Source organism: Penaeus japonicus, unplaced genomic scaffold, assembly GCF_977035675.1.
Source record: "Penaeus japonicus unplaced genomic scaffold, GWHDUDI00000001_assembly GWHDUDI00000028, whole genome shotgun sequence".
NCBI classification, from domain to species: domain Eukaryota; kingdom Metazoa; phylum Arthropoda; class Malacostraca; order Decapoda; family Penaeidae; genus Penaeus; species Penaeus japonicus.
Window position 1 is genome coordinate 2,721,587 of NW_028234430.1, and position 10,000 is coordinate 2,731,586.

Consider the following 10,000-nt stretch of genomic DNA (forward strand, 5'->3'; position numbering starts at 1 on the left):
TGGGGGTGGGGAGATGAAAATATTTTTTAGAAATTATCTATATACAAATGTAATATACTGGAAAATAAAAATAAAATGATAATGGTATGCCTGTAGAATTTCAGACTCTAAATAAATGGAAAAGAAAATTGTCTATGAAAAGTTAAGAATCAAAAATCAAAATATTTTGTTGATAGAACAACTTAAATCACAAAGTTCAACACATATCCATTTCTTTTCACTTATGCGAACATAACAATCCAAAATACCCATATATCTAAAACCTGCTTAAACAAAAATCAAAACACGATGGTGACGACGACGTTAACGAGAACAAGAACAAGAAAAAGAACAAAAACAAGAAGAAAAAGAGGAAGAAGAAGAACAACAAGAACAACAACAACAACTCCAACTCCAACTCCAACTCTAAATCCCCAAAGCGAAGTAACAATCACCTCTACAACTCTCCGACATCAGAAAACCATCCAATACAGAAACTCGCATTCTGATAACAGCGAACCGCCAGCCAATACCTCTCGCAACACGTGCTTCTCGCCAACAGCTGCGAAACCCAAACAAACATCAGCTGACAGCCTCTCGTCCGATTTCCTTAACCTGATTGCAGATCGATCGCTATCTTGCATCATCTTGGATTCGGACGAGTGGTTCAACATCTCTCTCTGGAAAGTCGAGTCATTCGTATCTATATATAATTTCGCAATCATCCTTATCGTACGGTCTATATCACCTTATCAGTTCATCTCTTAATGGAGTAAGTCAACGAGGCCGGAATGCGAGGGACCGGAAGTGCTGTTGCCGCGCCCTCGCCTCCGCTGGGGAAGGGATGGGCGTGTCGCACTTGCTTGCTTTTGGCTTTGGGTGCTTGCTTGCGTGCCACTGCTTTCAGGCGCTCATTCAAGAACATTGATTCATCATCGAGTGACAACGTGTGTGAATGTGTTTGTTTGTTTGTTTGTGTGTGTCTATATATGTCTATGTGTGTGTGTGTGTGTGTGTGTGTGTGTGTGTGTGTGTGTGTGTGTGTGTGTGTGTGTGTGTGTGTGTGTGTGTGTGTGTGTGTGTGTGTGTGTGTGTGTGTGTGTATCGAACATGTGTGAGTGTGTTTTAGAAAGGAAACGAAAGAAGAGAAGAAAAGAGAAGAGAGGACATGGGGGTAGCAGATACAAATTTACTTATAATACACATCTAAATCCCCGGACTTCTAGATGCATACCCAGCACTCCTTAACAGTATTGAGGAGAGGAAGCCCGATAATATTAATAATAATTTACAGTGTCTTTTTTTCCTTCCTATTATAAAAAAGAGTGCCGTCAGCTTTTACATGACAGTGATACGTCATCCTTGATAAATGAGTTGATGAGAAAGGAAACATACTAAAACTCTTGTAATATGTACATTTAACATCCTAAACATTCTGTCTTGCCAAAAATACTGAACATTCAGAACACACACACACACACACACACACGCACACACGCACATCCCACACCCAACCCCCCCCCCCCACACACACGCAAACACACACGCACACAAACCCACACACACACACACGTGTATGTACATATGTACACCCTCTATTACTGTCCTAATAGTATCCTATGCATCCAAGGAGGAACAACACCCAGCCCACGCACCTTGCAATCACGTTCCTCCTCATCAATACGTCTCCCCAGACACACGACCTGTAAACCCAAATCGATGATGCTGGCAGGAGTGTGGTATTTTTATCTCCGATCCAGTCGCACTCAATCGTATGCCGGTGCTATTAAACGCACATGACGATACACATCTTCCAGTCTCGTGCGGTGGAATTAATCAAAATAATGCGAGGTAATTGCGATATTTTCAACTGATTTTGCCTTAAATTTCGAGGTATTTCGGTCAATAGGTAGTCGGTTCCCAATCTCCTGAAACGCCCACGCTATTGATTGGCGAATCCTTCGCTGGCGACAAGATTACCGACTCGATTCACCGAGATAATATCAATCTTATGAGTGCCACTTCTATGCCAGAAGGTAGAAGATGGGAATAATCAAATGTTTGCGATAATATTGAAAATTAAAGTAATGCTGACAATGACCTAATAGTAGTGATGCTGGGAGATGGGAGGGACAAAATAAAGAAAGGAAGGGGGGAGGGGAAAGGTAATAAAACACACGGAAATGGGGAAAAAAAAGCGACGGACGGAGAAAAAGGAGAAAAGGAGAAAAAAGGAGATAGGTCGCAAGAGGGTGGGACGTCAGTGTGCTGAATTTTTGCTGCAGTGCTGCGGCTGGCAGAGGGGAGAGACGGGGGGGTTGGGGGGGAAGGGAAGGGGAAGGGGAAGGGGAAGAGACGGGGAGAGACGGGTGGGTTGGGGGGGAAGGGGAAGGGGAAGGGGAAGAGACGGGGAGAGACGGGGGGGTTGGGGGGGAAGGGGAAGGGGAAGAGACGGGGAGAGACGGGTGGGTTGGGGGGGGAAGGGGAAGGGGAAGGGGAAGAGACGGGGAGAGACGGGTGGGTTGGGGGGAAAGGGGAAGGGGAAGGGGAAGGGGAAGAGACGGGGAGAGACGGGGGGGTTGGGGGTGAGGGGGAAGGGGAAGGGGAAGGGGAAGGGGAAGGGGAAGAGGCAAGGAGAGAAGAGGAAATACCAGGGGTTGTAGAAATCACCAGATAGGGAGGAGGGGAAGGGGACCAGACGTGTGTGTGTGTGTGTGTGTGTGTGTGTATGTGTGTGTGTGTGTGTGTGTGTGTGTGTGTGTGTGTGTGTGTGTGTGTGTGTGTGTGTGTGTGTGTGTGTGTGTGTGTGTTTTGGGGGAGAGGGAGCAATCGTGATGGGAGGAGACAGGGAGGGCCTGTGAAGAGGAAAGGGTGTTGGCAGCCGCGGAAAAGGGGTGAGATTAAGAGGAAAGGGGGTGTCGGGGGAAAGTCGGGGGGAAGTCGGAGGGGGGGGGGAGCAGTGACTTTGATCAGCTGTCTCCTCTTTCATTGACGCTCTTGGGTATTTTGAGGCCTTTTACGTCAAATGGTGCCAGCCAGTGTTGGTGTCCTGTGTGTGTGGACGATCCCTAAATATAACAGTGCCATATAATGATGGCAAAGGAGTGATAAAAGACAGACAGTGATACAGGAGATGGGAGTCTTAAGAACGGAGAGTGCCAGCGAACCAACGATGCCAGGTGCCACTATGATAACAATAAACAACAACAACACAACACAACAACAACACACACACACCTACACGCATTCATCACCCAGTAATGAAACAAACAAACAAACAAAATCCAACAAAGCACAATAGCTACTCTTACGCGTTTTCCCCGGCGAAACAGCAACAACAAAACAACAAGGGAATGGGGAAAAAAAGACCCCTCGATTCCCGGGCAAAGGTCAAAGGTCACCGTGACATAAACCTGGGGAGCCGAATTACCCCACGAGAGGTCGGAACGCGATCACGATAATCATCAAATTCGACACGCCAAATTATTCGCCTTCTGAATTATTCGTGTCGTAATTTTGAGAGAGAGAGAGAGAGAGGGAGGGAGGGAGGGAGGGAGGGAGGGAGGGAGGGAGGGAGGGAGAGAGAGAGAGAGAGAGAGAGAGAGAGAGAGAGAGAGAGAGAGAGAGAGAGAGAGAGAGAGAGAGAGAGAGAGAGAGAGAGAGAGAGAGAGAGAGAAGAGAGAGAGAGAGAGAGAGAGAGGGGGAGAGAGAGAGAGGAGAGAGAGAGAGAGAGAGAGAGAGAGAGAGAGAGAGAGAGAGAGAGAGAGAGAGAGAGGGAGGGAGAGGGAGAGGGAGAGGGAGAGGGAGAGGGAGAGGGAGAGGGAGAGAGAGAGAAAAGCTTTCGTCATATATATAGTCCATATTTCCCTCAAGTCATCCATGAAATGATACTTCAATCTCCGAATATTTATATAATCATTTTCCCAATTCTAATTAAGAGCGTATGAAATATCATCATTCATATTTCACTAACTATCCTTCCACGAAATTTTACTCATATGCGAATCTGCATAACTAACAGTATCACAAACAAAACTAATAGGTGACATCACGCAGCAGAAAAAAAAACAAATGAGCATAGATTAGGCGCATGGAAGGGGATCGAACGACCATTCATATAAACAACAGGATGCAATACTCTATTCACAATTCCAATGTTTGATTTGAGACCGGAAGGGGTTATCTGACAGTGATAGCCTCTTTCTCATTATGGAATTAATTGTTTTTTTATTTTGTTATTATTCTCTGATATATATGGATAGATAGATAGATAGATAGATAGACAGGTGTATAGATAGATAGACAGGTGTATAGATAGATAAATTAAGAGAGATAGATAGAGAGATAGAGATAAAGAGATAGATAGATAGATAGACATAGACAGATAGATTAAGAGAGAGATAGGGAGATAGAGTGATAGAGAGATAAAGATAGATAGATAGATAGATAGATAGATAGATAGATAGAGAAGGAGAGAGAGAGAGAGAGAGAGAGAGAGAGAGAGAGAGAGAGAGAGAGAGAGAGAGAGAGAGAGGAGAAGGGAGAGGGAGAGGGAGAGAGAGGGAGAGGGAGGGAGAGGGAGAGGGAGAGAGAGAAAGAGAGAGAGAGAGAGAAAGAGCGAGAGATAGAAAGAGCGAGAGAGAGAGAGAGAGAGAGAGAGAGAGAGAGAGAGAGAGAGAGAGAAAGAGAGAGAAAGAGAGAGAAAGAGAGAGATAGATAGATAGATAGACAGATAGAGAGTTTATAAAAGCAAGCCGGGTTTAGTCAATATCGCTATATATATATCGTGTTCACTCTAGCCGTACATAAACACCCATCTAAAAGCAACAATGACTGAGTTGGCATCTCTGCATGGCAATCAACTTCAGCAACGGATAGTGTGCGTTTATCTCTCTGATAAGTCCCGTAATTCATAAATAATTATGATATAAATACTACATACGCATTGCTATCTGTCTCTGCCCCTGTTTATGTTTCTGTTTCTGTCTCTATCTCTCGCTCTCTATCAGTCCCTCGTCTGTACTAGATGAAATTGCAAGGTCTCTCTAGAGTGATATACATGCACTACTATGTCTTATGTATAGCTTTGCCCTAGCTTATTGATTGGCAGGGTCACAGTAATATCTGCTTTACCAACAATGTATGCCTCAGAATCTAACATGAACTGTACAAATCATTTAGACATAGTTCCTATGCCTATTCATGTGTATACAATGTATATAGTATGAATAAACATATCAAAATCAAAATCAAATCTCTCACTCTCTCTTTCCATCTCATTCTTTCACTTATTCCCTCATTCTCTCTCTCTCTCTCTCTCTCTCTCTCTCTCCCTCCCTTCCACCCTCCCTCCTCTCTCCCTCCCTTCCCTCTCTCTTTCCCTCCCTCCCTCCTTCCTTCCCTCTCTTTCTCCCTCCCTCCCCCTCACCTCTCTCCCTGCCTACCTCCCTCCTTCCCCTCCCACTCTCCCTCCCTCCCTCCCTCACCTCCCTCCCTCCCCCTCCCTCCCTTCCTCCCTCCCTCACCTCCCTCTCTCACTCGCACACTTGGAGACAACGAGCGGAGGAAGTGTGTGTGACCTTGTCCGCTGGGCGCCATTATTCAGTTATTCAGTGAAAGTACCTGCCAATTTTCTCGTCTTCCTGTTGATTACGGCATATGTTGTTTCTGTTGTTTTGGACTTTTATTGCTTTTCTTTTTTCACTTGTTCTTTCTTTGTGTTTGTTTGTTTATTTCTCTTTCTCGTCTTTCTTTGCTTTGCTTTTCTTTTTCATCTCGCGTTTCTCTCATTTCCATCTCATCTTCCTTACCTTCATTTTGTTTTCGATTCTTCTTCTGTTCTTGTTTCACCTCTTTCCCCTGACTTTCATTCCTCATTCTCCTCATCTTCACTCCCACGTTTCCTCTCCCACCTCATTCTCCTCATCTCCAAAGTTTCTTCTTCATCTTCCTTATTCCATCTCGTTCTCCCTTAACTTCGTCCCAAACGTTTCTTCTCCCATCTCCTTAGTTTCTTCTCCATCTTCCTTATTCCTTCCTTCTCCCTTAACATCGTCCCAAGCGTTTCTCCTCCCATCTCCTTCTTCGCATATCCTCTCCCTCTCTTCCTTCCTCCCTTCCTCATTCGCTGCCGAGATCCTCAGACCCATAAACCCAGACAAGCGACCCCGAGGTACTGATGATGACTCGAGGGCGCACACATCGAGAAGCCCACATCCGCCCCTGACTCACCTCCTCCTCCTCCTCCTCCTCCCCGCCCACGCTTCTTAGCACTCACTGTTACTCAGCTTACTCATCCGTTCCCGTCACTCGATACCCTCTGCACGCAACTTTGCTCTTAGTGCTTCTTTGCTTTGATCTCATGTGCTTCTTTGTTTTTGTTCTCCTTCCTTCTCCTCCTTCTCCCACTTTGTCATTTCTCTTATTCAAGCTTACTCTCTCCAGGTCACGTGACTTGAGATATCCACCACTCGTAACTTCGCTCGGTGCTTCTTCGCTGCTGGCTTTCCAACCCCGGCAACAGAACTAACAGAACTGTGCACTAACTGTTTCACCTTCTCCCCCCTCTCCCTCCTTTCCCTCTCCCTCTCCCCTCCCTCCCCTCTCCCTCCTAGCCTAACATAGTCAAGATTCCCTGACACGCATCTGCTTATCGGAGTGTTGCTCAGGTACTCGACTCCAGGTTTCACTACTCATGATACTGGCCAGATAGACAGACAGACAAACAGAACGCGGAGAGATAATGAGTGTCAAAAGTGACAGCCGAGGAAGTGCAGGTAGAGTGCCAACTTTCGCGCACGCTAAAAAAAAAGAAAAAAAAGAAAGAAAGAAAAAAACCCCACGAAATTACAAAAGCAATGTTCTCTAATCATTACGTGCTTTTAACACATAAGAATTTGTTTTTTTAGGGGGGGTCTCCTATCTGATATGAGTCATGCGTCTTCTTGCCTTCAAGCGTCATGCACAGGATTCAAGGAAAGTGAAAGCAAGCGGGGGAGTAAAGTGTTCCCTACGTTTCCGGAGGTGGTCACCTTGTCACCGGCAAGAATAACAAGGCGTTGAGGTATAAACCACACACACACACACACACACACACACACACACACACACACACACACACACACACACACACAAACATGCTCAACATTGCTTTATATTTCCACTACACACACCCGCTGCTAAAAATCCGACATTATCCTTCTCTTTCTGAAAATCGAATGCAAAATCTCTCTCTAAATAAATACTCATAAAAAGCATACTGTTTACGGCTGAACTTACTGCAAAATCTAGTAAATTCAAACTCTGGCATAGCGCGATGCAGCAACGCAGAAAGTCGTCCAGTGGTCAATGGAGGGCATACGTGCCTCGTAAACTCTTTTTCTTCTTTTTTTCTTTCTTTCTTTTGGAATGACTTCAGTGTCTTGTGTTGGAGCGTAATCTTGTCTGTCTGTTTTTTTCTTTTGTTTGCATGTTTGCGTATGTGTATTTATGTGTGTTTAGTTTGCTTGTTTGTTTGTTTGTTTGTGTGTGTGTGTGTGTGTGTGTGTGTGTGTGTGTGTGTGTGTGTGTGTGTGTGTGTGTGTGTGTGTGTGTGTGTGTGTGTGTGTGTGTGTGTGTGTGTGTGTGTGTGTGTGTGTTGTTTGTGTGGTGTGTTTGTGAGTGTGTGTGTGTAAGTGCGTGAGGGTGAGAGGAGAAAGAAGAGATAGAAAGAGAAAGAAAGAGAGAGAGAGAGAGAGAGGAGAGAGAAAGAGAGAGGAAGAGGAGAGAGTGAGGAGAAAGTAGAGAGAGAGAGAGAGAGATGGAGAGAGAGAGAGAGAGAGAGAGAGAGAGAGAGAGAGAGAGAGAGAGAGTGTGTATATATGTGTGTGTGAGTGTGTACATGTGCGTATACGCCCACATGTTTATGTGAGCGTCTACGCACAGAAACAACATACCTTCATACCACAGAAAAAAAAATACGACACAAAAACCAAAAAAACAATCCACAAAATCTCACAAAAGCAACGACGAAAACAGAAAATGTTAAACCCTACACGGTCACTACCTCAGTCTCCTTCAGTGGGTCAGCTGGAGAGGAATGTCTCGCCCGACGGACTGGCTTCGTGGTCGGGATGACCGCAAGGACTAAACCTTTCGACCTTTCACAAAACTATGGGTGACGTCATGCCTTACACACACGACTTAATATTGACGTCGTGGCTTACACACACGAATTAATAATGACGTCATGGCTTACACACACGACTTAATAATGACGTCATGGCTTACACACACGACTTAATAATGACGTCATAGCTTACACACACGACTTAATAATGACGTCATGGCATACACACGACTTAATAATGACGTCATAGCTTCCATATACGACTTAATAATGACGTCACACTTAATAATGACGTCATGCTTTTATTACTCACGACTGATGACTCCATGAATTACTTAGACTAGAGCGGATGAAGCGCCCTCTATACATCCGCACATCGTTGAAAGTAACGAAATATATCCACAGGAAAAAATGGAAGCCAATCTTGGTCAGATCACTGGCTTTGAAAGAATAGAAAAAAAAGAAAAGAAGAAGAAAATAAAAGAAGAAGAAAAGAAAAGAAGAAGAAAACAGACACTGCGGTTCGAGGCATACGATATTCCGAGGAAGAAACGTTAATCTCGATCCCTTTAAATATTGTGTTAGATCCTCCTCCTCCTCTTCTTCTTTTTCTTCCTGTTCTCCTTTTCCTCTTTCTTCTTCTTCCCCTTCTCCTCTTTCTTCTTCTTCCTCTTCTCCTTCTCGTCTCTCTTCTTCTTTTTCCTCCCCCTCCTCCTCCTCCTCCTCTTCTTCTTCTTCTTCTTTTTCCTGTTCTCCTTCTCATCTTTCTTCTTCTTCTTCTTCTTCTTCTTCTTCTTCTTCTTCTTCTTCTTCTTCTTCTTCTCCTCTTCCTCTTCGACCGCCGAGCGATATCATTTTGCAGACACAACACACAAGCCGAGTGTCAGGTTAAGTGTCAGTGTCCTCCCCGCGGTCTGTTCTCTCTCTCTCTCTCTCTCTCTCTCTCCCTCTCCCTCTCCCTCTCCCTCTCCCTCTCCCTCTCTCTCTCTCTCTCTCTCTCTCTCTCTCTCTCCTTTTCACTCTCTCCTCTCTCTTTCCCTCTCCTTCTCTCCCTTCCTCTTTCCTTCTCTCTCTCTCTCTCTCTCTCTCTCTCTCTCTCTCTCTCTCTCTCTCTCTCTCTCTCTCTCTCTCTCTCTCACTCTTTCTCTGATTCTCTGATTCTCTCTCTCTCTCTCTTTCGCTTTTCACAGTGCATCACTAAACATATGATACCTTTCACCGAACACCATTAAATAAAACATATAAATGAATAACAGTAGTAACGATAATAATAATAATATAAATAACAGCAATACCAATAATAACAATTATAATAATAAAAAAAAAGAAAAAAAGATACCACTAATACTATCACTACTAAAATCAACCATAACAATAACAAAAATAATGATGATAACTGCAATGATAATGACAATAACAACAACAAAATAACAGCAACAATAACACCAACAACAAAAACACCAATAAAAAACAACACTAAAAAAATAATGATACTAAACACCGTCACAAAGAATAACAAACCGTCGACTTGCCTCTCAAGACGGAGCGGATTCACGCAGCTGCACGCAACGCCCCTTACCCGAACGGCGCCACGTCACACACTGAGACCGTAACGTTTTTAAAGCCATATAAATCCCCACTACACCGGATCTAGAACGACTCACATACTTATGAGTAATGCTTGTGAATGAGTATATTTGTGGGAGTTTGTGTGTTTGTGTGTATAGGTTTGTGTGCGTGAGTGTGTGTGTGTGTGTGTGTGTGTGTGTGTGTGTGTGTGTGTGTGTGTGTGTGTGTGTGTGTGTGTGTGTGTGTGTTTGTGAGTTTATGGATGTGTGGTACTACAGCTTGGGGGTGGGTGGGGTAGGGGTGGGGGGGAGTTATAATTGTGTGAGTAAATTTATGTGAGTTTGT

At 44.4% G+C, this 10,000-nt stretch overlaps 1 protein-coding gene across 29 annotated transcripts in view; it reads right to left on the reverse strand.

Annotated features, from left to right (window-relative positions):
* LOC122267295 (1-phosphatidylinositol 4,5-bisphosphate phosphodiesterase delta-4) overlaps window positions 1-10,000 on the reverse strand; it is a 72,664-nt gene that overhangs the window by 18,812 nt on the left and 43,852 nt on the right. For 4 of the 29 annotated variants that reach the window (XM_086553277.1, XM_086553274.1, XM_086553280.1 and 1 more), the window contains exon 1: window positions 9,619-9,759. The exons of 21 other annotated variants lie outside the window; for them this stretch is intronic. The gene's annotated coding sequence lies outside the window, so the exon portion shown is untranslated. Of the gene's footprint in view, window positions 1-512; window positions 535-8,023; window positions 8,160-9,618; window positions 9,760-10,000 lie in introns of those variants that run through there. 4 more of the 29 variants (XM_086553278.1, XM_086553275.1, XM_086553270.1 and 1 more) reach the window with 3 other exon arrangements.